This window comes from Eriocheir sinensis, chromosome 55 (assembly GCF_024679095.1).
Source record: "Eriocheir sinensis breed Jianghai 21 chromosome 55, ASM2467909v1, whole genome shotgun sequence".
Taxonomy (NCBI): Eukaryota; Metazoa; Arthropoda; class Malacostraca; order Decapoda; family Varunidae; genus Eriocheir; species Eriocheir sinensis.
In genome coordinates this window covers 8,903,916-8,926,415 of record NC_066563.1, presented here as the reverse complement: position 1 = coordinate 8,926,415, position 22,500 = coordinate 8,903,916, and the positions used below count along the sequence as shown (strand labels likewise).

At 39.4% G+C, this 22,500-nt stretch overlaps 1 protein-coding gene across 4 annotated transcripts in view; it reads right to left on the bottom strand.

Annotated features, from left to right (window-relative positions):
- The window catches only part of LOC126984029 (FYVE, RhoGEF and PH domain-containing protein 4-like), a 100,974-nt gene extending 81,464 nt beyond the window's left edge, over nt 1–19,510 (bottom strand). Inside the window, exon 1 of one of the 4 annotated variants that reach the window (XM_050837382.1) lies at nt 19,461–19,510. The gene's annotated coding sequence lies outside the window, so the exon portion shown is untranslated. Of the gene's footprint in view, nt 1–7,021; nt 7,287–19,460 lie in introns of those variants that run through there. The other 3 variants (XM_050837385.1, XM_050837384.1, XM_050837383.1) reach the window with 3 other exon arrangements.
- Nucleotides 19,511–22,500: the final 2,990 nt, after the last annotated feature.

The following is a 22,500-nucleotide window of genomic DNA, read 5'->3' as shown; positions in this document are numbered from 1 at the left end:
TGTTAGTACAATACGAAACTAGTAATAAATTTAACGTATTACTTAAAGCACGTACCAAAAAAAATAATAATAATCAACAAACAAATATATAAGAAAAATAAAGCAAAAAAAAAAAAGTGAGAGGATATGATGCGATACGCCGAAAGGAGATTAACATGAAAGAGAAAACGGAAATAAAATACAAAAAAATAAAAATAGAAGTAAAAATATGATGAAAGGTTAAACTGACATGATTCTGGTCCAAGTCTTCGCCTTTGATCTGCAGTTTTAATTCTAACCTTTGATTTCCGAGTGTGCAGTGTATCGCAATATTGAAAGGACTGCACACACACACACACACACACACACACACACACACACACACACACACACACACAAACCACTCAAAAACAAACACAAAAAATCGATGTATTTATGCAAACAACAACAACAAAAACAACAAAAACAACAACAATAATAATAATAATAATAATAATATTAATATTACAAATAAGACTGAAAGTAATATCCCAGGTGGTCATTTTACATGTGAATAAAACTTGAAAAGTAATAAAAAATAAAGAAAATTAACTCCCTTAATTTTCCGAGTCACGTCACGTTAAAAATTGCATTACGAAAAAAAAGAGAAAAAAGAAAACTAAATTACCTGAAAGTTTAAAATAGAACAAAATTAAGATTGATGAACGCAATTTGAGAGAGAGAGAGAGAGAGAGAGAGAGAAGAGAGAGAGTAATGGAGTGAGATTAATGAGGAATCAATACAAGAGGAATGAAAATGATGAAATGGCAATAAAAAATAACACAAAAACAATGACAAAAGAAAAAGAAAAAAAAAATAAGAAAATAAAATGAATATTTGAATACAATCGATCTTGCTCTCTGTTACAATTCCTTCACTACCTCCTCCTCCTCCTCCTCCTCCTCCTCCTCCTCCTCCTCTTCCTCCCTCCAAGTTCTCCCCCAGTATCACTCTCGGTTTTCTCTTCCTTCCATTCCTTCCTCCTTCCCTCTTCTCTTTCCTCCACTTCCTCCTCCCTTTCCTTTATTTTCTTTTTTCTTCCACCTCTTCTCTCCTTTCCTTTCTTCCTTTCTCTTCTTTTTCCTCCTCCCTCCTCTTCTTTTCCTCCTTCCTTTCTCTTCTTTCTCTTCCTCCTTCCTCTCCTTTCCTTCCTTTCTTTCTTCCTCCTTTCTCCTTCTCCTTTCCATCTCTCTTCCTCTCTTTCTTTTCTCTCTCTCTCTCCTCTCTCTCTCTCTCTCTCTCTCTAACACACAACACCACTTTTTCTTCCTTCCATCTCTCTCTTCTCACTCCCCCTCCCCCCAAACACACACCTTATAGGTGGGGTTTAATGATTCACCTTAGCCTTTCCTCACTTTACTGTCACCATTCACCTGTGTTGGTAAATGAGAGGGCAAGGAGGGGAAAGGTAGGGAACAGGAAGGAAATGTGAGGAGGGAGGAGGAGGAGGAGGAAGAGAGGACGAGGAAAGAAGGAGGACAAACAGAATTAAATGAGTGAATGGAGGGAAGAATGGAGGGAGGAGGAGGAGGAAAAGGAAATGAGGGAGGAAAGATAGGAGGTAGGGAGGAAGTAGGTATGAGGAGAAAGTAAGGAGAGAGAGTGGATGAGAGGAGAGGAACGAGAAATAAAGAGAAGAGAGAATAATGAAATGAAGAAGGAGAAGTTAAATAATGAAGGAATGAATGATTGAAAGGAAGGAAAAGGAAGAAGAGAAGGTTGAAGTGTAAATTAGAGAAAAGGAAGGAAGGAAGAACAGACAGAAAAAACAGAAAGGGAGGTGAGAGGAAAGGATAGAGAAAGGAATGAGAGAAAGAAGAGGAAGGAAAGAAAAGGAGTGGAAGGACGAAAAGAGAGAGAGTTAATAGTGAAAAGAGAAGGAGAGAAATAAATTATCCTCTAATACGATATAGACTTCTCCTCCTCTCTCTCTCTCTCTCTCTCTCTCTCTCTCTCTCTCTCTCCTACCTCTTTCTATTCCTTTCTCTTCTCCCTCTCCTTCTCTCTCTCCATCCTTCTCTCCTTTTCTCTTTTCATCTTTCTTTCTCTCTCATTCTCTCCATTCCTTCCATCCTTCCTTTTTTTCATCCATTTCCTTTTCTCCCTCAATTCTTCTCTTGTTTGCTCTTCACCTCCCTTCTTTCCTTCCTTCCTATTTCTCTATTCCTCTGTTCCTTACTATTTCCATCTATCCACACTTTCTTTCCTCCATCCTTCCCTTTCTCTCCTTCCCTCCATATCTTTCTCTCCTCTCATCCCGTTCTCTCTCTTTCCATGCATCGAGGCCTCCTTTCCTCCATCCTTCCCTTTTTCAATCCATCATTTCACCCTTACTTCTCCCTCTCCCTCCTCCCTCTTCTCTCCCTTCCTCCCTCCCTCCCTCCAGCACACAGGTGAGATCGCGTTACCTGGGGCACAGACGCGGGACTAATTCTCGACATTCATCAGTATTTTTATCTCTCGGCTTCCATGAAAACCTGACAAGTGTGCCGCGAGCTTTGCCTGGAAGTGGTGTGATCCGGAACGTATGAAGAAGAGGAAATAAAGATAGGAAAGAAAGAAAAAGAAAGAATAAAAGAAAAAAAGGGAAAAAAACAGTGAATCTCCATATCATATTAAGGAAGATAGAAGGGGGAAAACAAGAAAGAAAGAGAGGACAGGAAGAAAGAATAAGAAAGAAAAGAAAGAGGGGGAAAAAACAATGAATCTCCATCTCATATTAAGAAAGATAGAAGAGGGAAAACAAGGAAGAAACAGAGGACAGGAAGAAAGAAAAGAGGGATAGTTGATGAAATTTATAAATGGCTGAAGTTTGAGAGAAAAAGAAAATGGGGAAATCTATATCTAGACAAAAGGAAAGGATGATAACGAACTGAATGAAGAAAAGAAAGATGGCTGGAAGAAGAAGTTAGTTGAAGCAGAGGAAGAAGGAGGAAAGATTGTTGAAGGAAGCTGAAGAGGAAGAAATATGGAAAATGCAAGGAAATTTTTGTCTAACTCAAGAAAGAAAGAAAGAAAAAAGGTAAAACAATGTAGTTCAAATCTTGCTTGTTCAAAAAGGTTTGTTTCTGTTATATAAAAGAATGGAATGAGACGGCGGAATTAGAACAATAGACAGATAAATAGATATGATAGATAGATAAATCTACACGTGATATGACCTCCTAGAACATATGAAAGGAAACCATAGGAAGAAAATCAAGCTAAAGGAAGAATTAAGAAAACGAAAAGTGATAAGCATACTTTGAAAAGGATACATGTAGATAATTTTGAAAAATACCTATTCCGATGATGAAGAGAGAGAGAGAGAGAGAGAGAGAGAGAGAGAGAACAGACAAACAAAACAAATAAGTAGACAGAGAGAGATTTACAGCAAAACATTTAGCTATGAGGCCGGAGAGAGAGACAAACAAATAGACAGAGAAACAAGCAGTGAGAGAGTTTATTTATATAATACAAGTACAATGTGAGCATAAATGAGTGATTCAGGACTTTATGGGGATCGATGTCTCCATGACAGGAATCGAATACCCTGTGATGGCTTAAAAGTGTTATGGTGGAGAATGAAGAAGAAGTCTGAGCTACGATAATGAACACGACAATGAAGATGATGATGATGATGATGATGATAACAACAATAATGATAATGAGCATGAAAAAGAGACTCAAGCTATCCTTTCTAAAAATATAAAAATAATTGTCTGAGAGAAGATCCGAAGAGAATTAGGGAAGGAATAAGTACAATGGAAAGAGGAAAGGAAGGGAGGAAAAAAAGAAGACAGGAAGTGGTGGAAAGGAGGCAGAGGAAAAAGGAAAGAAAATAAAAGGAAAGAAAGATGGAAAGGAAAGGAAAGTAGACAGTGGAAAAATAAATGGAAGAAGAGGGAGAGAAAAAGAAAAGAAAAAGGATATGAAAGGAGAAGGAAAAGAAGGAAAGGAAGAAAAACGAAAAGAAAACAAAAAGGGAAAGAAAATTAAAGGAGAGAATGATGGAAAGGAAAACATGAAGAAAGTGAAAAATAAATGGAAAAAGGGACGAAAGGAAAAGAAGATAAATGATAAAGGAAGGAGGAGGAGGAGTTAAAAGAAAAAGAAAAGGAAAAAAGAAGAGTTAAAGAAAAGGAGAAAGAAAAAAAGAAAACGAAAAAGAAGAAGAAAGAAAAAGAAAAATAGGGAAAAATTAATCAAACACCTTAAGGTCAGGAACGAATGGTCACACCATCAAAGCTTCGGTGAAATGACAGGCGCTTATGAGGTCACGTCGCTGTTACCCATAAATTGTATGCTTACATAAGAAGGAATTGATTTATGAGATATAGGATTTGATGGGAGGAAAACAGACAGATGGAGTACGTTGAAATTTTAAACTGTAGGAATTAGTACTATTGAAATAATAATGATGATGATGATGAATGATGATGTTGATATATGGCTGTTAAATGAAAACTCAGTAATGATGTTGAGTGACCCAGCACGCCAATGGATTTGCAGCGAGTGAGTCTTTTTTTTTTATAATCTTGCTTACTTCTCCTTCACTGGTAAACATCACTAGTGCCTCTCCAATATGTGTGTGTGTGTGTGTGTGTGTGTGTGTGTGTGTGTGTGTGTGTGTACAAAAACTGCTACTCTTCCTATTTTTTTCTATTTTTTCACTCATTTTTTTCTGTTTTCTTTTTAACATATTCATTATTTTTCATCTTTTCCATCTTTTCCCTTTTCTTTTTTTTTCTTTGTACGAAGCGAATCAAGTTTAACCGGAGTGTCATATCCGGTTCTCTTGTCTCCTTTACCTCCTTCTCTTCCTCCTCCTCCTCCTCCTCTTCCTCCTCCTTCTTCACTTCCTCTCTCCTCCCTCTTTCTCTCTCTCTCACTTCCTTTCCTCAACTTCCTTCCTCTCTCTGCCACACTCCATACCACTCACTCGTAATACATTTTTGTCTCTAAGCAATCTCTCTCTCTCTCTCTCTTTTTTCCTTCCTTTCTTCCCATATCGTCCTCTTCCTCTCCTTTTTTTTCTCTCATCCTCTTTCGTTCCTTCCTTACTATAACTTTTTTTTCATTTTCTTTCTATGTTATTTTTTTCTTCTCTCAAAAGTGAATGATCTTTTTCCTCCTTCTTTATCTTCCTCCTCATCATCTACTTCCTCTCCCTCCTCCTCCTCCTCCTCCTCCTTCTCCTCCTACTGCTACCCATTCATTTCCTGTCTACTTTCCACTCTCTTCCTCAGTTATTTTTTTCTCTCTCCTTCCTTCACCTCCTCCTCCACTTCCTCCTCTCCCTCCTCCTCCTCCTCCTCCTCCTTCTTCCAATGCACTTCCTGTCTTATCCACTCTCCTCCTGTTTTTTTCCCTTCCTTCACATTCTCCATAAGTGTTCACTGAGTGAGAGGAGGAGGAGGAGGAGGAACAAGAAAAGCAGGCAGAAGCAGGTGGAAAATACAACCAAAATAGGAGACTGCAAACCAACAAAGAAAAAGAAAAAGAAAAGAGAGAATCAAACTAAATATAACATACTATTTTTTTTTTCCTTTTCTTTTTCTCCTGTTTTCTCTACTCTACAAGTTTTCTAATTTTTTTCTTCCTTTCTCTCTCTTTCTTTTCTTTCCAATTCTATTTTCCTTCCTTCAATTTTCTCTTTTTCCTCTTTTTCTACTTCCGTCAATTCCTTCCTTTTCTTTCTACCTTTTCCTCTTTTTTTCCTATTATTTCCTTCTTTCTTTCTTTTCTTTTCTTGATTTTTCTTTCATTCTGTGTTTATTTTATGTTGCTTTCACCCAATTTTCATCTTTCTTTCTTCATGTCTCTCTCTCTCTCTCTCTCTCTCTCTCTCTCTCTCTCTCTCTCTCTCTCTCTCTCTCTCTCAACACTCGAGCTTAATTTCCTTGATTTGGCTTTGATTTTAATTTCTTTCCTCCTTCTTTGAGTTTCTTGTCTTTGCTTCCTCCTCCTCCTCCTCCTCCTCCTTTCCTTCCTCTTACTTCTTCTTTTTCTCATCCTCTTCCTTTCTGTTTTTTCATCCTCCTCTTCCTCCTTTCTTATCTCCGTATCTCCAGATCTCCTCCTCTTTCGTTCCTTCTCTAACGCTTCCTTTATCTCTCCTTGTTTTTCTCCTCCTCCTCCTCGTCCTCCTCATCCTCATCCTTTCTCATCAACCTCTTTATCTTTCTACACTAACATCAACACGCAATCTCCTCCCTGTCCTCCTCCCTCCTCCTCCTCCCAACACCACATGAGGGGTCCAGCGACAAGAATAATTATGAGAGATTTAGATTAATGTAAATGTAGACACACGCCGAGAAGTGTTATTACACACAGCTCTGGGGTTAAAATGTATCTGACTCACTGTTTGTTTTCCTTTCTCTTCCTTCCTCTCCTCACTTCCTCCCTTCTCTACCTTACCTCACCTTCATTATTCACTGACTCCTTCCATTACTTACCACACCCATCCCTTCCTCCCTTCCTTCCTTCCTTTTTCCTTCCTTCACTTCCTTCTTTCTCCTTCACTTCCTCCCTTCCTCCTTCATTCCATTCCTTCCATCCTTTCCTTCACTCCTCCCTCCTGTTTGTCTTTCTACTTGCATTCCTTTTACTCCCCTTCCTTCCTTCCTTCCTCTCCTTCACTTCCTCCCTTCCCTCCTTCATTCTCTCCTTCCTTCCCTTTCTTTCCTTCACTCCCTCCCTCTGTCTTTCTACTTGCATTCTTTTTCTTTACTCCCTTCCTTAACCACTCCATCCCTTGCGTCCTTCCTACCTCTCCTTCAAACCCTTCCCTCCATCCTTTCTTACTTACCCACCCCTACCTACCTTGCCCACAACCTACCTTACTTACCCATTAAATCCCTTACTTAACCATTCACTTTCTCTTCCTACCCATTCACTCCTCCTCACCCATTCACTCCCCTTTCCTACCCATTCACTCCTTTGTTACCCATTCACCCTTTGCTACCCTATTCCTCCTTCTACCCATTCACTCCCTTCCTTATCCACATCCGCCCTTCCTTACCTTCACGCGGCGCCGGGACACAGAAGAGCAGACGAAGTGAAGTGAAGTGAAGTGAAGAGAAATGAAGAAGTGAAGTGAAGCAGTGGAGATAGCGTTTCTTTAATAGTTTCAGGGCATTTAAAATTTTCCTTTGTATCTCAGGGCCATTTAGTTATTTCTGTTATATTTTAGGCCATTTAGTAGTACCATTTATCCCTACAGGCCATTTAGTATAGTTCTTTCTATATGCTCACGCCATTTAGTCGCTTATTTTGTATCATCAAGCCATTTAGTACAATTTATTTTCCATCTTCATGTCATTTAGTAGTTATATTTTAACCCTTGATCATGGATTTCTATAAGAAGACATTACTGAGCTACAGGAGAGAAGCAAAAGGTTCAAGGCAATTCAATGAAGAAGAAATAGTGTGGTCCTGCACCTTGGGAGGGATATCCAGCACACCAATATCACATGGGAACCCACTATCCATCCACCATAGAGCCAGAGAAAGACCTGGGAGAATATGTTACCAGGTTACCAGTGAAGGCGAAATCCGTGCCAATCGCAGCGGACGGGTTAAGGCCATTTCCTAGTTTCTAAGATCGACCGACGAATCAACATTACTTCCGTTAGTATTATAAGACACTTTTGCTTCTCACATCAGCTCTTTCTAAAGGTCAAAGAGGGGATCAATCGGATTCTAATGAGTGTTTCTTTAGGTTCGCGGTATAGAGGAAGGGTCAAACTACCACCGGGGTCATAAAACTACTCCTGAAAATTCCCACAACTCCTATGAAAGCCTTGTCGAATCAGTTGGGTTCTAATGAGTGTTTTTAAGGTTCGCGGTATAGAGGAAGGGTTAAACTACCACCAGGGTCATAAAACTACCCCTGGAAATGCCCACAACTCCTATGAAAGCCTTGTCGAATCAGTTGGGTTCTAATGAGTGTTTTTAAGGTTCATGGTACAGAGGAAGGGTCACACTACCACCAGGGTCATAAAACTACCCCTGGAAATGCCCACAACTATGAGCCCCTGTCGATGTTGGTCTCTAATGAGGTTTTAAGGTTCATGGTACAGAGGAAGGTCACACTACCACCAGGGTCATAAACTACTACCCTGAAAATCTCTAAAAGAAAGCCTTGCTCCTAAGGAGTTTTGTCAACAGGTGTTCTATGACGAAATTTGTGTCCTATTATACGAGCTAAGACTTTTCACACACTTCGTTTCTAAAAAAAAAAGATACCTGATTCCTTTTCTTTTTTCTGCATACAAGTGAAGCCAACCACGAACAAGACATTTATTAAGGGGCGACATTTTTAAACATTTCATTTACACCTTCACGTCTTCTTTTTTTTATTTTTTACCCCGAACACAAAATAATAATGCCCAGACAATTACACAAAAAAGGTTATTTATACAACAATGTGGATTTTTCATCATAACACTAAATTGTTTTTCCACCACTTTCACTTTTAATGTTCACTTTCATTTATTTAACTTCACAAACAATATATAATTACCTTCTAAAATTAGTAAGAGTTCATTAGCAAAGGTGAGGAAATTAGTATTGCATATTTTATAAAACTTTAATAATTTCCTTCACTTTTATTTCCATTTTAGTGTTCATTTCTCTCCTGTTTTATGTCATAAATACAGTGCATTATTTATTTTCCATTTCCGACACTCTTTGTCACAGACCAGATGTAGGGATGAAGTGTTTAAAATGAAACAATTATAGAAAGAGAGAACCATTTTTCCTTCCACTTAATGTATTGTTCTGCCTTTTAAAACCATAAAGTCACGTTTTTTTCTTTATTTTTTTCCACTGTTCACATCTTTTCCTGTACATGTTGTAGGGTCATCCATGAACACTAGACATTCAGAAACACAACGAGGCTCAGGAAACACAAAACAAATCAACTCTTCCACAACACAAGGGCCTGTTTCTACCTTCTTTTTTGGTCCACTAACTAAACTCATTTTCCGCACTTTCACTTCCACACCTTGTTTTGACTTTCCACTAATCAACCTCTTCCACACCTATCACGTACTCCACTCTCCCACCTCACTGTTAATCCAAGTACTCCAACCTGTCTTCCCCTACAGGTGGGGGTGGGGAGGGGAGGAGGAGATTGTCTTCGTTTCAAAAAAAAATAACATGATCCCTTCACTTTTTCTGCAAGCGAGGCCAACCATGAACAAGACATTTATTATTACGGGGTTACAGCTTTTTTTTAAACATTTCAATGTCAGTTACACATTTGACAAGGCTGAGTTCCAACATTTCCATGGGTAGCTTTATGACCCTGATGGTATAGTTTGACCTTCTTCTGTACTGCACTGTGAAACACTATGAAAACCTCGATTAATCTCCTCGATCTCTGGAAATCTGGAGTTGCCCAGAACAGTAGATTCGGGAGCGTCTGAGAACACCTGATCGTAGAAACACAACAACCAGGAAAGAACACAGAAACACACACACATATTGTGCCTTCGCAACACAAGAACCTTTCATGTACTGTTTCACATATACTCACTATCATATGCTTTTTACTTTTATTTCAACACACACACACACACACACACACACACACACACACAGACAGCACGAAAAGTGTCAAGTGTCCTTAAACTCTCTCTCTCTCTCTCTCTCTGCCAACCACTCCTTTTCCTCCTTCCTCTGCTCTATTTTGTTTTTGTGGTTAGAAAAGAACTACCAACTCACCTCTCTCACTCCTTCTTCCCTCCCTCCCCCTCCTCCTCCTCCTCCTCTTCCTCCTCCTCCTCCTCCTCCTCCTCCTGATACTGTCTTCCTCTCCTCCTCCATCTTGCTTGTACTTCCTTTAACTCCACTCTCCTTCTCCTTCTCCTTCTCCTCCTCCTCCTCCTCCTCCTCCTCTCCTCCTCCTTTTTTTTCTTTCCTCTTTTTCTCCTTCTTCCTCTTCTTCTTCTTCCTCCTCCTCCTCTTCCGCCTCCTCCTCCTCCTCCTCCTCCTCTTCTTAATGGCTTTGCTCTTCCTAAACCCTTGTCTTTATTTTTTTCTTCCAACTCCTCCTCCTCCTCTTCCTCCTCTTCCTCCTTACACAGTCTCCTCTCCCATCCTTTTGCTTGCACTCCAGTATAGCCTCATTCTACTCCTCCTCCTTCTTCTCATCCTTTCAGTTTCCTCTCCCCCTCGTCTGATTGCCATTCCTTCCTCTTGAATCTCCTCTTCCTCCTCCTCCTCCTCCTCCTCCTCCTTCTCTTCCCTCCAGTGCATCAAGACAAAGGATTCTACATAATGCCTTCAACAATGCACGCGATTGGTCCACGTCATGCCAACTGTGCTATGATTGGTAGATGGACAGACAGACAGACAGACGGCCAGCCAATGACGTGAGATAGGCGGAACGACCTTCAATCCTGACTAAATAACCAATCAGTCGTTATATCCTGTCCTGATGATGATGATGATGATGATGACTATACCGACCTTTTGTTATTTACTATATTTATTTGCGTCTCTCTCTCTCTCTCTCTCTCTCTCTCTCTCTCTCTCTCTCTCTCTCTCTCTCTTCCAATAATTTAATATTTTCAAGATGGAGTATCGATGTCAGGTCTTCTGAAACTTAGCCTGACTATTCTGATTTTTAGTATCGTGTTATCGCATAGGAACGCAGTATAGTACTATATCGTAGCATCGTATAAGTGTATTGTATTTTTATTCTAATTTATGTATTGAAGTTTGTTTTTATGTTTTTTTTCTTTGCTATGTCAGAAACGAGGACAACAACAACAACAACAACAACAACAACATCAACAACAACAACAACAAATAAAGACAATAAATAACAACAACAATAACAACAACAACAACCAATCTATAACGCCAATAATATGACAAGAATAACAACCAAAAAAATAAACTATAGCACAAAAAGACAACAGTAATAACAACAACAACAACAACAATACGTAAGTCATCCCTCTCGCCCGACAAAAAAAAAAAGAATCATACGTGTTTGTTTTGATTTGTTTATTGTCTGTTTGTTTATATCTGTGTGTGTGTGTGTGTGTGTGTGTGTGTGTGTGTGTGTGTGTGTGTGTGTGTGTGTGTGTGTGTTGTCTCGCTTTCTATCTTGCTTGCTTTATTTATTTTTGTTTTCTTTATTTCTTTTATTATTTATCTTTATCTTACTCTTACGTTATTTGTTTTCCTCTAATTACAGCTTTTTTCCTCCCTTCTCTCTCTCTCTCTCTCTCTCTCTCTCGTCTGACTCAATTTTCTGTCTGATTTATTTTTTGTCTTGTTTTCTTTATATAATTCACTTTTTCTTTCTTTCTATTACTACTGCATTATTTTGTTGTTGTTGTTATTGTTGTTGTTGTTGTTGTTGTTGTTGTTTCGGGTCTCTTCAACATCCGAGTCTATGTTCTGTTTCTTTTTCTATTTCTCTTTCTCTTTCTTTTTTTTTGGGGGGGGAGGGTCTGTCTCTTCTCCGTCTCTTCATATTTTGCATTCCTTCTTTGGTTTCTTTGTTATCTACTTTGTTCTCTTCCTTTGTGTCTCTGTTTCCCCCTGAGTCAATTTTCTCTGTCTCTCCACACTGCATTCCTTTTGTTTCTTTGGAGTCTACTTTGTTCTCTTCCTATGTCTCTTTGTTTCCCCTTGAGCCAATTTTCTCTGTTACCTCACATTGTTATTTCTCCGGCATTTACTTCACATTTACTTTTTCTTTGTATTGCTGGTTTCTTGTCTCCCTGTTTTTCCTTTAAGACAATTTTCTGCTTCATTTTCTTCTTCCTGCATGCGTTTTTCTTAGTATAACTTCCATTACTTTGCCTGTTCTTATGTTACTAGTTTCTTGCTTTCCTTGTTTTCCTTTCTGACAATTCTCTGCTTCAGTTTCTTTTTCCTGCATCCGTTTTTCTTAGTATTAAATCTATTACTGTATCTTATTTATATTACTAGTTTCTTTGTTTCCTATTTTTTTTCTTGTCAACAAATTCTTGCTTATTCTTTTTCTTTCTGCAGCCTGTTTTCTTTTTTTATCTCTTCTAGTCCGTGTTGTCTTGTGTCTATACTCATCTGTAACTATTTTCTTCTTTGTCTCTGTCTTCTATTTTTCTTTCTACTTTGTTTCCTTCTGTTTTTCATTTGCTTTTCTTTTCCTTCCTGTTTTCTCATATTCCTCCTGTTGCCTTTTTGTCCTTTCCTTTTTTCATTATTTTTCTTTTACAGTTTTTTTTTTCCTTATTATTGCTTCTTGTTTATTCGCTTCTATTCTTTTTTTTTTTTTTTTGCATTCTTATTTTTCTTAGCTCCAGTTTGATTGTTTATTTGTTTGTTTGTTTGTTTGTTTTTCCTTTTTAGTTCTTTCCACTCCACATTGCCTCCTATTTGTTCTTTTTCTTCTTCTTCTTCTTCTTCTTCTTCTCTGCGTCTTTATACTGCACACCGTTTCTTTGTTTGTTCTCTTTCTTCCTCTTCTTCTTCTTCTTCTTCTTCTTCATCTTCTTCTTCTTCTTTTTCTTCTTCTTCCTCTTCTTCATCTTTTCTGCTTCTTATATAACACACCGTTTCTTCTTTGTTTACTCTTCTCCTTCTTCTTCTTCTTCTTCTTCTTCTTCTTCTTGTTTCTCTTTCCCTTCTTCCCTTCCCCTTACTCCATTATCCTATGCTTCTCTTTATTATGTATTATCACGTATTTCCTGCTTCTTCATCCTCCGAGCTGCTCTCCCTTCCTCTTTATTTTGTTTTCTCTCTTGTTTCCTTATTTCTCCACTCCTCCTTTCTTCCTCTTTATCATGTCTCTCTTGCTTCCCTGTTTCTCCTTTCTTCATTCTTCCCTTTTATTGTTTTCTCTTTCTCTTTTCCGCTTCGCCTATTCACTTTTTCTCTTTATTTTATTTTCTCTTTTTTTCTTGCTTCATTTCTTCCTCTTTATCGTGTTTTCTCTCGCTTCCTCTTTCTTTTTCTTCGTTTTCCTTCACTTTTATCATCTTTGTGTTCTCTTTCTTCTCCTCTTCTTCTACGCTTTTTGTTTTTCGTCTCTTCCTCTTTTATCATGTTCTCTCTCGTCTCCTCGCTTCCTACGCTTCGCTTCACTTTCTCTTCATTATTTTGTTTTCCTTCTTCTTCCACTTCTTCAATTCCTCTTTTATTACGTTCTCTCCACCTCTTCCTCTTTATTCTGCTCTTCCGCATCCTCGTTCGCCTCTTCTTCACTCCTCTCTACCTCCTCTTTACTGTGTTCTCTCTCATCTCCTCTCTTCCTGTTTACTTCTTCTTATTCATTTATTTATTGTGTTCTTTTTTTTTGTATTTTCTCTCCTTCGCGTTTTGCTTCTTTCTCATTATTATGTTTTATCTTCTTCCGTCTTAATTTTTCTCTTCTTCCCTTCTTTATCGTGTTCTCCGTCTTCTTGTTCCTCCCTTCTACATCCCTTCCTCTTTATCTGTTCTTCTTTGTTCATTCTTCACTTCTTCCTTGCTCCCACACTTCTTTTCTTCCTCTTTTTATCGTATTCTCTCTTTCGTCTTTTCTGCTCCCTCACACTTCCCTTCTACAATTCTTTTCCTCTTTATTCTGTTTCTCTCTCTCTCACTTTCTCCTTACTCCTCTCTTTTACTTCTTCATTCCTTTCTCTTTATTGTGTTTTCTTTCATCTTCTCAATTCTTTCTGCTTGCTATGTTTCTCTCGTCTCCTTCACACTTCCCTTCTTCACCCCTTTTTCTTTATTCTTCTTCCTCTATCTCTCTTTCTCTCTCCCACACCTCCTCTTCTCTACTCCACTCTCTATCTCTTCTTCTTCATCTCTCTCCCACACACACACTCCTTCCTCCACCCTCTCTCTCTCATTCTTCTTTCACACACACTTCCTCTCTACTCCACTCTCTCTATTCTTCTTCTTCCATCTCTCTCTCTCCACACACACTTCCTTCTCCACCTCTCTGTCTATTCCTCTTTCATCTCTCTCTCCCAGTGCACACTCTTTCCACTTTCTCACCCTTCTTCTTCTATCTCTCTCTCTCCCACACACTTCCTTCTCCACTCCTCTCTCTCTCTATTCTACTTCTTCTATCTCTCTCTCCCACACACACACTACCTTCTACACTCCTCTCTCTGTATACTTCTCTCCTCTCTCTCTCCCACTCTTCCCTTCCACGAGGTACTCCCACAATCGCTTCCTCTTAAAAGTAACTGCTGACGCAATTTCTCGCGATACAAGTCCAGTTTATTGACTGAGTGATTACACTTGACGGCTGCCTGGCTGACTGATCATTGAAGAGATGGACGGCTGCATGGGTTGACTGACTGGCTGAAGAGATGGTCAATTGCAGAGTGAGTGACTGGCTGAATAGATGACTGACTGGTTGGCTGATGAGGGCTGACAGACTGGCTGGTTGATGAGACAGACTGATTGGTTGACTGGAGGAGTGACGAATTGACTGGCTGGATAGATGGATGAATAGATAGTTGATGACTGACACTGACTGGTGGAAGAGATGTCACTGTAAGGAGTGAGTGACTGGTCATTAACTTGGTTGGCTTGAATTAGATGGATGACTGATCAGATGACTGGTTGATAGATGGATGAATATAACTGTGGCACTGGATAGCTGAGTAATCAGGGACTCGTGATTAAATGGTGGGTGATCAGTGACTGACTGGCTGACTGACTGGGTGAAGAGATGGATAGATTACTGACTGGGTGGCTGACTGGCTAGTTGGCTGGCTGGTTGGCTGAGTAACTGACTGGATATACTTCTAACTGGGCTGGCTGACTGGCTAAAGATGGCTGATTGGCTGACTGGCTTTCTGGATGGGTGGATGCTTGGCTGACTGGATGACTGGCTTTATGGCTGGCCTACTTTGTGGCTGACTGACTGATTGGTTGACTGAGTGGATGCTTGACTGACTGACTGGCTGTGTAAGTGCTTGGCTGAATGTCTGGCTGGCTGACCAAGTGATCAAGTTGAGTGGTCAGTGGTTGGGTGAGAGTGGCTGGGTGGCTGGGTGGGGTGAGTGATTGAGTGGCTGGGTGGGTGAGTGATTGGGTGGGTGAGTGGCTGGGTGGCTGGGTGAGTGGGTGAGTGGATCGGTGGGTGAGTGGGTGGCTGATTCACTTATAACGTGTTTGACTGCCTGACTAATTTTCCTGCTAGGCTATTTACGTTCCTCCCTGCCTCACCCTGCCTTGCCTTCCCTCTGTCTCCCTTGCTTACAACCTCCCTTCCCTTCCCTGCCTTGCTACCGCCATTGCTTCTCGTTCCCTTGCCTTCCCTTGCCTCTGCCTCCCTTCCTTGCACTCTCCCTGCCTTAGTGTTTCCTTGCTTGCCTTTCTGCTTTCCCTACCTCTCCCTCCCTTCCTCCCTTGCCTTGCCTCCCTGTCTTTCCTTCCTTCCTGCTTTCCCTACCTCTCCCTCCCTTGCCTTGCCTCCCTGCCTTTCCTTCCTTACTGCCTTCCCTTCCCTGCCTTGATATATCCTTGCCCTACTGTCTCCCTTTCTTCCCTTCCCTCCCTTCCCTTCCCTATCATCAATCCCCTCCCTTCCCTTCCCTGTCTTTCATTCCCTCCCTTACTGCCACCCTGCCTTACTGCCTTGCTCTCTCCCTACCTAGCCTTGCCTTCCTTCCCTGCATCTACTTCCTTCTCTTCCTCCCCTTCCCTTCCTTCTTTTCCTTCCCTTCCTTCCCCTCCCTGTCTCAATTCCTCGCCGCCTTGCTAACTGGCAGAGTAGTTTGGTAATTTGCTTGTTTCCTGCCCTGTGCTCCTCTTCCTCTTCCTCTTCCTCTTCCTCTTCCTCCTCCTTCCTCTTCCTCTTCCTCTTCCTCCTCCTCCGGCTCTCGCTAACTACCTCGTCCAATGCCTGGCTAACGAGGATTCGCTTATGAGATGTCTCGTTAACCCGTTCGTCCGCTATTCGCTCGTTCTCGTTAATGCGATATTTTCATCTATCGATTTTTTTCTTAACTTTCCACTTGATTTTGATTACTTTCTTGTTGATTTTCTTTATTTTTTTCAACTTTTCGCTCTCCTGTTTTTTTCTTTTTTCTTTTTTTCTTTTTCTCAACTCTTCCTTTTCTCTTGTTTTCTTCCTTTTTTTCTCTTTTCACTCTTGTTTTTTTTCTTTATCTATACTCACTCTTGTTTTCTTGCTTTCTTTTTCTTAATTCACTCTTCTTTTTTTATTTTCCTCAACTGTTCGCTGTTTTTTTCTTTTTCTTTCTTTTATTCGCTAAGTTATTCGCCTTTTAAGTTTTCTTTTTCCTTCTCATTTCTTCGATTTATTGTTTTCTTTCTTTTCTTGTTTTCTTTCTTTTCTTGTTTTCTTTCTTTTCTTGTTTTCTTTCTCCTTGTTTACGATTTTCATATTGATTTATTTACTTATTTATTTGCTGAGAGAGAGAGAGAGAGAGAGAGAGAGAGAGAGAGAGAGAGAGAGAGAGAGAGAGAGAGAGAGAGAGAGAGAGAGAGAGAGAGAGAGAGAGAGAGAGAGAGAGAGATTATTTCCACATCGTCGAGTCTGTTTTTAACACAATTTCCCACGACCTCCACTTTCTTGGGATTTATGTGAGTGAGTGAGTAAGTGAGTGAGGGGAAGGGAGGAATGGGACGAGAGAGCGAGAAGGAGGGAGGGAGGGGAAGAGAGGTGGGAAGGAGGAAGGATGACTCAGTGGGTGAAAGCGAGTGAGTGAGTGAGTGAGTTAGAGAGTGAGTGAGTGAGTGAGTGAGTGAGAGCGAGCGAGTGAGTGAGTGAGTGAAGCAACGTTTGAGATAGTAAACAGACCAAAGGGATGAGAGAGAGAGAGAGAGAGAGAGAGAGAGAGAGAGAGAGAGAGAGAGAGAGAGAGAAGCAAGAAGGAATAAGGAAGTAAAGGAAAAGATGAGAAAATAAAATAAACAAGAGTAAAAGAAGAAATAGTAAAGAAAAAGAAGACGAACGAACATTAGAGAGAGAGAGAGAGAGAGAGAGAGAGAGAGAGAGAGAGAGAGAGAGAGAGAAACTACATAAAGTCTTCCTCTTAAATGTATGATCCGGCGAACTTCATCGACCAACGCTACCAAATAAAGCGAGGTCCACTGACTCTCTCTCTTCTTCTCTCTCTCTCTTCTGCTCTATTTTTATCATTTCCTTCCGCTTTCATTTCTTTTTATTTTTCTTTCTTTCTCTCTCTCTCTGGACACTTCGGAATATATGAGATAAAGAAAGAGAGGAAGGGTGGAAAGTGAGAGAGAGAGAGAGAGAGAGAGAGAGAGAGAGAGAGAGAGAGAGAGAGAGAGAGAGAGAGAGAGAGAGAGAGAGAGAGAGGAAATATGAATTTGTAAAGATATTAAAAAAAAAGGAATCGAGGGAATATAATAAGAAAACAATGATAAATGGACTTGTTAAAACCCGTTAAAAAAAAAAAAACATATTAATCAGAAAAATATGAATTACTACACTATAAGTAAACAAATAAACAAGAAAACACAATGAAATTCAGGACAAGGAAAGGAAATAGGAAACAGGAATGAAAGTAAAAAATAACAGGAAAGTTAGAAAGAACAAAATCTGATCACTGGAAATAACAAAAAAAGCAAGAAAATAAGAAGGAAAAAATGTTGGAGAGGATTAGAAGGATTAAAACTGCAAAGAGGAGGAGGAGGAAGAGGAGGAGGAGGAGGAGGAGGAGGAGGAGGAGGACACTAAGCACCAGACGGAAAAATCAAGAGAACATGATCATAAAAAGTTTAAAAAAAAGGAATAAGCCACTTGGCACTAATGAGTAATTAGAGACAAGGAGGAGAAAGAAGCGAAGATGAGGGCAGAAAAAATGAAGATAAAGGAAAGGTTGAAAACTTACAGGAAAAATACAGATAAAAAAGGAGGTGATTATCTGATTAATTAAGGAGGGTTGAATGATGAAGTAAAGACAGAAAAAAAAGTAATTACGAAATGTGGAGATAAATGAGAACGAGAATAAAAAAAAGATGAAAATTGTTGGTGATGAAAAAAAATAATGTAAAAAAATGATAGGTACAATGATTACCAAATGAGGAAATGAAGGAGATAGAATAAATATGAGGAAAGGAATTGTGAAGAACTGTGATTTAATTGAAAATGAATACAAATAAAAAGTCAATCATAACTCACAAGAGGGAAACTGAATCACACACACACACACACACACACACACACACACACACACACACACACACACACAAACACACACACACACAGTAAAAAATGATGTCCACGTTCAGTCACATTTTTGTTGTGTATTAATGAGTGGCTTTCAAGGTAACTCACAATACTGTCTCTAATTATGGTCTCGAGTAGCTTACCTACAACTGAAGTTTGACTAATGGGCTTGTAATTACCCGGTATTTCTTTTGGTCTACTTTTCTTAATATTCTTGCAGCAAATAATTGACTAATGTACCTCTATTTGACTTTTCTGAACTTGTAATTAGTTGACAAGTATCTTAAAACAGGGATCCTCATTTGACTCTTCCAAAGCTGTTACTGAGTTTTCTGTCATTTGGTAATCATTGTACACCTATAATTTTTTTACATAATTTTTTAATCACCAACAATTTTCATCTTTTTTTTTTCTTGTTCTCATTTATCTCCACATTTCGTAATTACTCTCTTTTGTCTATTTCATCATTCAACCCTCCTTAATTAATCAGATAATCACTTCCTTTTTTATCTTTATTTTTTCTGCAAGTTTTCAACCTTTCCCTTATCTTCACTTTTTTCTGTCCTTATTTTCGCTTCTTTCTGAAAACCTCTCTCATTGGCGGCCAGAAAGGATTAGGAGGAAAAACATGGGGAAAAATCTTATTACGAGGAAGAAATTAAAAGAAAAACAAGAGACAAAGCTTACTAACAAAAGGAAGAAAAGAATATGTTACAAGGAAGTTAGAGAAAGGCGGAAAAAGATTAAGGAAGACAAGGGAAAGAAAATTAAAAGGGGAAAAAAATGATACAACACTTATAGAATGAAGACAATGCCACAGAAAGAATGAAGGAAAGAAGAAAACAAAAGACAACGGAGAGAGAGAGGGAGGGAGGAAGAGGACAAAAAGGGAGAGAGAGAAGACAATAGTTGCTAAGTTTTCAGTCTCTCTCTCTCTCGGCGCCTCGACACAATGCCTCAGAAATAACTTCGCTAACTTTTTTTTTTTTCTGAGGCGGAGGAGAGAGAAAAAAAGTAAAAAAGTAGAGAAAAAAAAAGGAAAGTTACATCACCAATACTTTTATACCCCCACGGAATTCTCACACACACACACACACACACACACACACACACACACACACACACACACACACACACACACACACACACACACACTATCACACTAACACACTATCACCAGCATCACCAGCATCACAATCACCATCATCACCGCTTTATACACCACGGGAACACCACCACCATCACCACCATCACCACTATCACCACCATCACCATCACACACTACCACGTTTAAAGAGCCGAAGATCAACACAACCACCACCACAAGAGACAACCACACACTAACACCTCCACCACACACACACACACACACACACACACACACACACCTACACACCACTGCCACCACAAACACACGCTTATGGCTACACACAGTGCCAGCTGGGAGGAAGAAGACGAGGAGGAGGAGGAGGAGGAGGAGGAGGAGGAGGAGGAGTCTTAGGCACCACTCGCCAAGATATCTCTGCCAAGACTTTGCAATCTACGACTTCGCCATTCAATAGATTCGCTACCTAGTTCATGTGTCCTTAAGTCTCCTTCCTCACTCCTGTCCGTGTTTACCCTTGCACCTTGGTTCGATTCCCCGCCTCTTACTAACTCCTTTCCCTGTCCTTAATTTCCCCTATCTCTCCCTCTCTTTTAAGTTTCTTCCTCCTTGTTCTCCTTTTTTTCCACTTTTTTCGCTTTTTTTAGTAATTGTCTCGTTTTCTTTTCTTTTTTTTCCTTGTCATGTTATTTTCTTCCGTCTTGTCTTCCTCTGTCTTTAACTTCCTCCATCTTTTCTTTACTTTTTTTTCCTTGTCATGTTATTTTCTTCCATCTTGTCTTCCTTTGTATTTAACTTCCTTCATCTTTTCTTTTCTTTTTTTTCCTTGTCATGTTATTTTCTTCCGTTTTGTCTTCCTTTGTCTTTAACTTCCTTCATCTTTTCTTTCATTTTTTTCCTTGTCATGTTATTTTCTTCCGTCTTGTCTTCCTTTGTCTTTAACTTCCTTCATCTTTTCTTTTCTTTTTTTCCTTGTCATGTTATTTTCTTCCATCTTGTCTTCCTTTGTCTTTAACTTCCTTCATCTTTTCTTTTATTTTTTTTCCTTGTCATGTTATTTTCTTCCATCTTGTCTTCCTTTGTCTTTCACTTCCTCCATCTTTTCTTTCATTTTTTTTCCTTGTCATGTTATTTTCTTCCGTTTTGTCTTCCTTTGTCTTTAACTTCCTTCATCTTTTCTTTTCTTTTTTTTCCTTGTCATGTTATTTTCTTCCGTCCTGTCTTCCTTTGTCTTTAACTTCCTTCATCTTTTCTTTTAATTTTTTTCCTTGTCATGTTATTTTCTTCCATCTTGTCTTCCTTTGTCTTTAACTTCCTTCATCTTTTTCTTTTCTTTTTTTTCCTTGTCATGTTATTTTCTTCCGTCTTGTCTTCCTTTGTCTTTAACTTCCTTCATCTTTTCTTTTCTTTTTTTCCTTGTCATGTTATTTTCTTCCGTCCTGTCTTCCTTTGTCTATAACTTCCTTCATCTTTTCTTTTCTTTTTTTTTCCTTATGTTGTTTTCTTCCATCTTGTCTTCCTCTGTCTTTAACTTCCTCCATCTTTTCTTTTATGTTTTTTCCTTGTCATGTTATTTTACTTCCATCTTGTCTTTCTTTGTCTTTAACTTCCTTCATCTTTTCTTTTCTTTTTTTTCCTTATGTTGTTTTCTTCCATCTTGTCTTCCTCTGTCTTTAACTTCCTCCATCTTTTCTTTTATGTTTTTTCCTTGTCATGTTATTTTACTTCCATCTTGTCTTCCTCTGTCTTTAACTTCCTCCATCTTTTCTTTGACTCCCTGTCTTTACTCATTTTCCTTAGTTTCTTCGTCTCTAAACTCTTTTCCTACCTTAATTTTCTTCCTTTTCTTCTTCACTACTCTTGTTTGTCTTCACCCTTTGTTTTACTTTCCTTTCTTAACCGGTTTCTTTTTGTCTTACCCTTAAACTTAACTCATTCCTTTATCCTTAATTCCTTCCTTTCTCCTCCCTTTCCATGTCAAGGTGTGTGTCTATCTGTCCCTGTCTATCTGTCCCTGTCATTAACTTTGTCCTTAGCCTTCTCATTCCTTTTCTTCACTTTTCTCTCTCTACTTCTTCCTTTTCTCTCCTTCCCTCTTTGCATGTCTTTGTTTACTTCTTTTCCTTTTTCCTTTTTCTTTCCTTTTTCCTCATCTTTTTATTGACTTGCATTATCGTCCTGTCATCATTTTCATCTCTTTATCTATCCTCCTCTCTTTTCTATCTTCTCCTCAATTCCCTTTATTTGTCTCTGTTTTCTGTATTTCGTTCTCTTGTTTTCCTCTTCCCATTTTCTTTCTGTCTCCCCTTATCTTTTATTTACTTGCATTTTCGCCCTTTCCTCATTTTCCTCTCTCTATCAATTCTTCTCTTTTTCCTATCTTCTCTTCTTCCTTTCTCTCTCTCTCTCTGTTTCCTCTTCCTCCCTCTTCGACGAACCCAATTCTAATTTTTCCCACTTCTCACAACTGCCTCCATTTCCCCTTTCGCCCTCCTCCTCCTCCTCCTCCTCTCTCACAGGACATTTTTACCTCCCCTCTTTGTACCCTTACTCAACCCCACTTCCTCCTCCTCCTCCCTCCTACCTCCATCCCTTACCTCTACCATCTGTCTGCATCTCCTCCTCCTCCTCCTCCCCTCTTTGTAGTCAAGCTGTGACGTAAGTGGTGATGGTGATGGTGGTGGTGGTGGTGGTGGTGATGGTGGTGGTGATGAGGAAGTGAGAGAAGAGGAATGAAAAAAAGTATGTGTCGAAGTTTCTCTCTCTCCTTCTTTCTTTCTTCTTTCTTTCTTTCTTCTTTCTTCTTTCTTTCTCTCTCTCTCGCCTGCCTGCCTGCCTCTCACACAGACTTATTTACTAATCCCTCTCCAATTCCTCTACTACTACTACTACTACTACTACTACTACTACTACTACTACTACTACTACTACTACTACCACTACCCCCCCACCACCACCACCATCCTTAAAATACACATAAACTGGAGCACCCATCTATTATATCAATCACTTGTCCTCTTTCTAGCAAGGGTGAACGTAGACTGAAGGGGCGTAGGAGAAACACCCTTATGTACGCCCCTTCACCTACCACCTCCCCTTCCCTCTCCCTCCCCCCTCCCAGCCTCCTCCCTTCACCCACATGTTGGTTAGATTTAGTTTATTTCATGTGTTTTGATGTGTGTTGATGTCTATTAAGGTTAAGAGAGACGAAGATTTTACG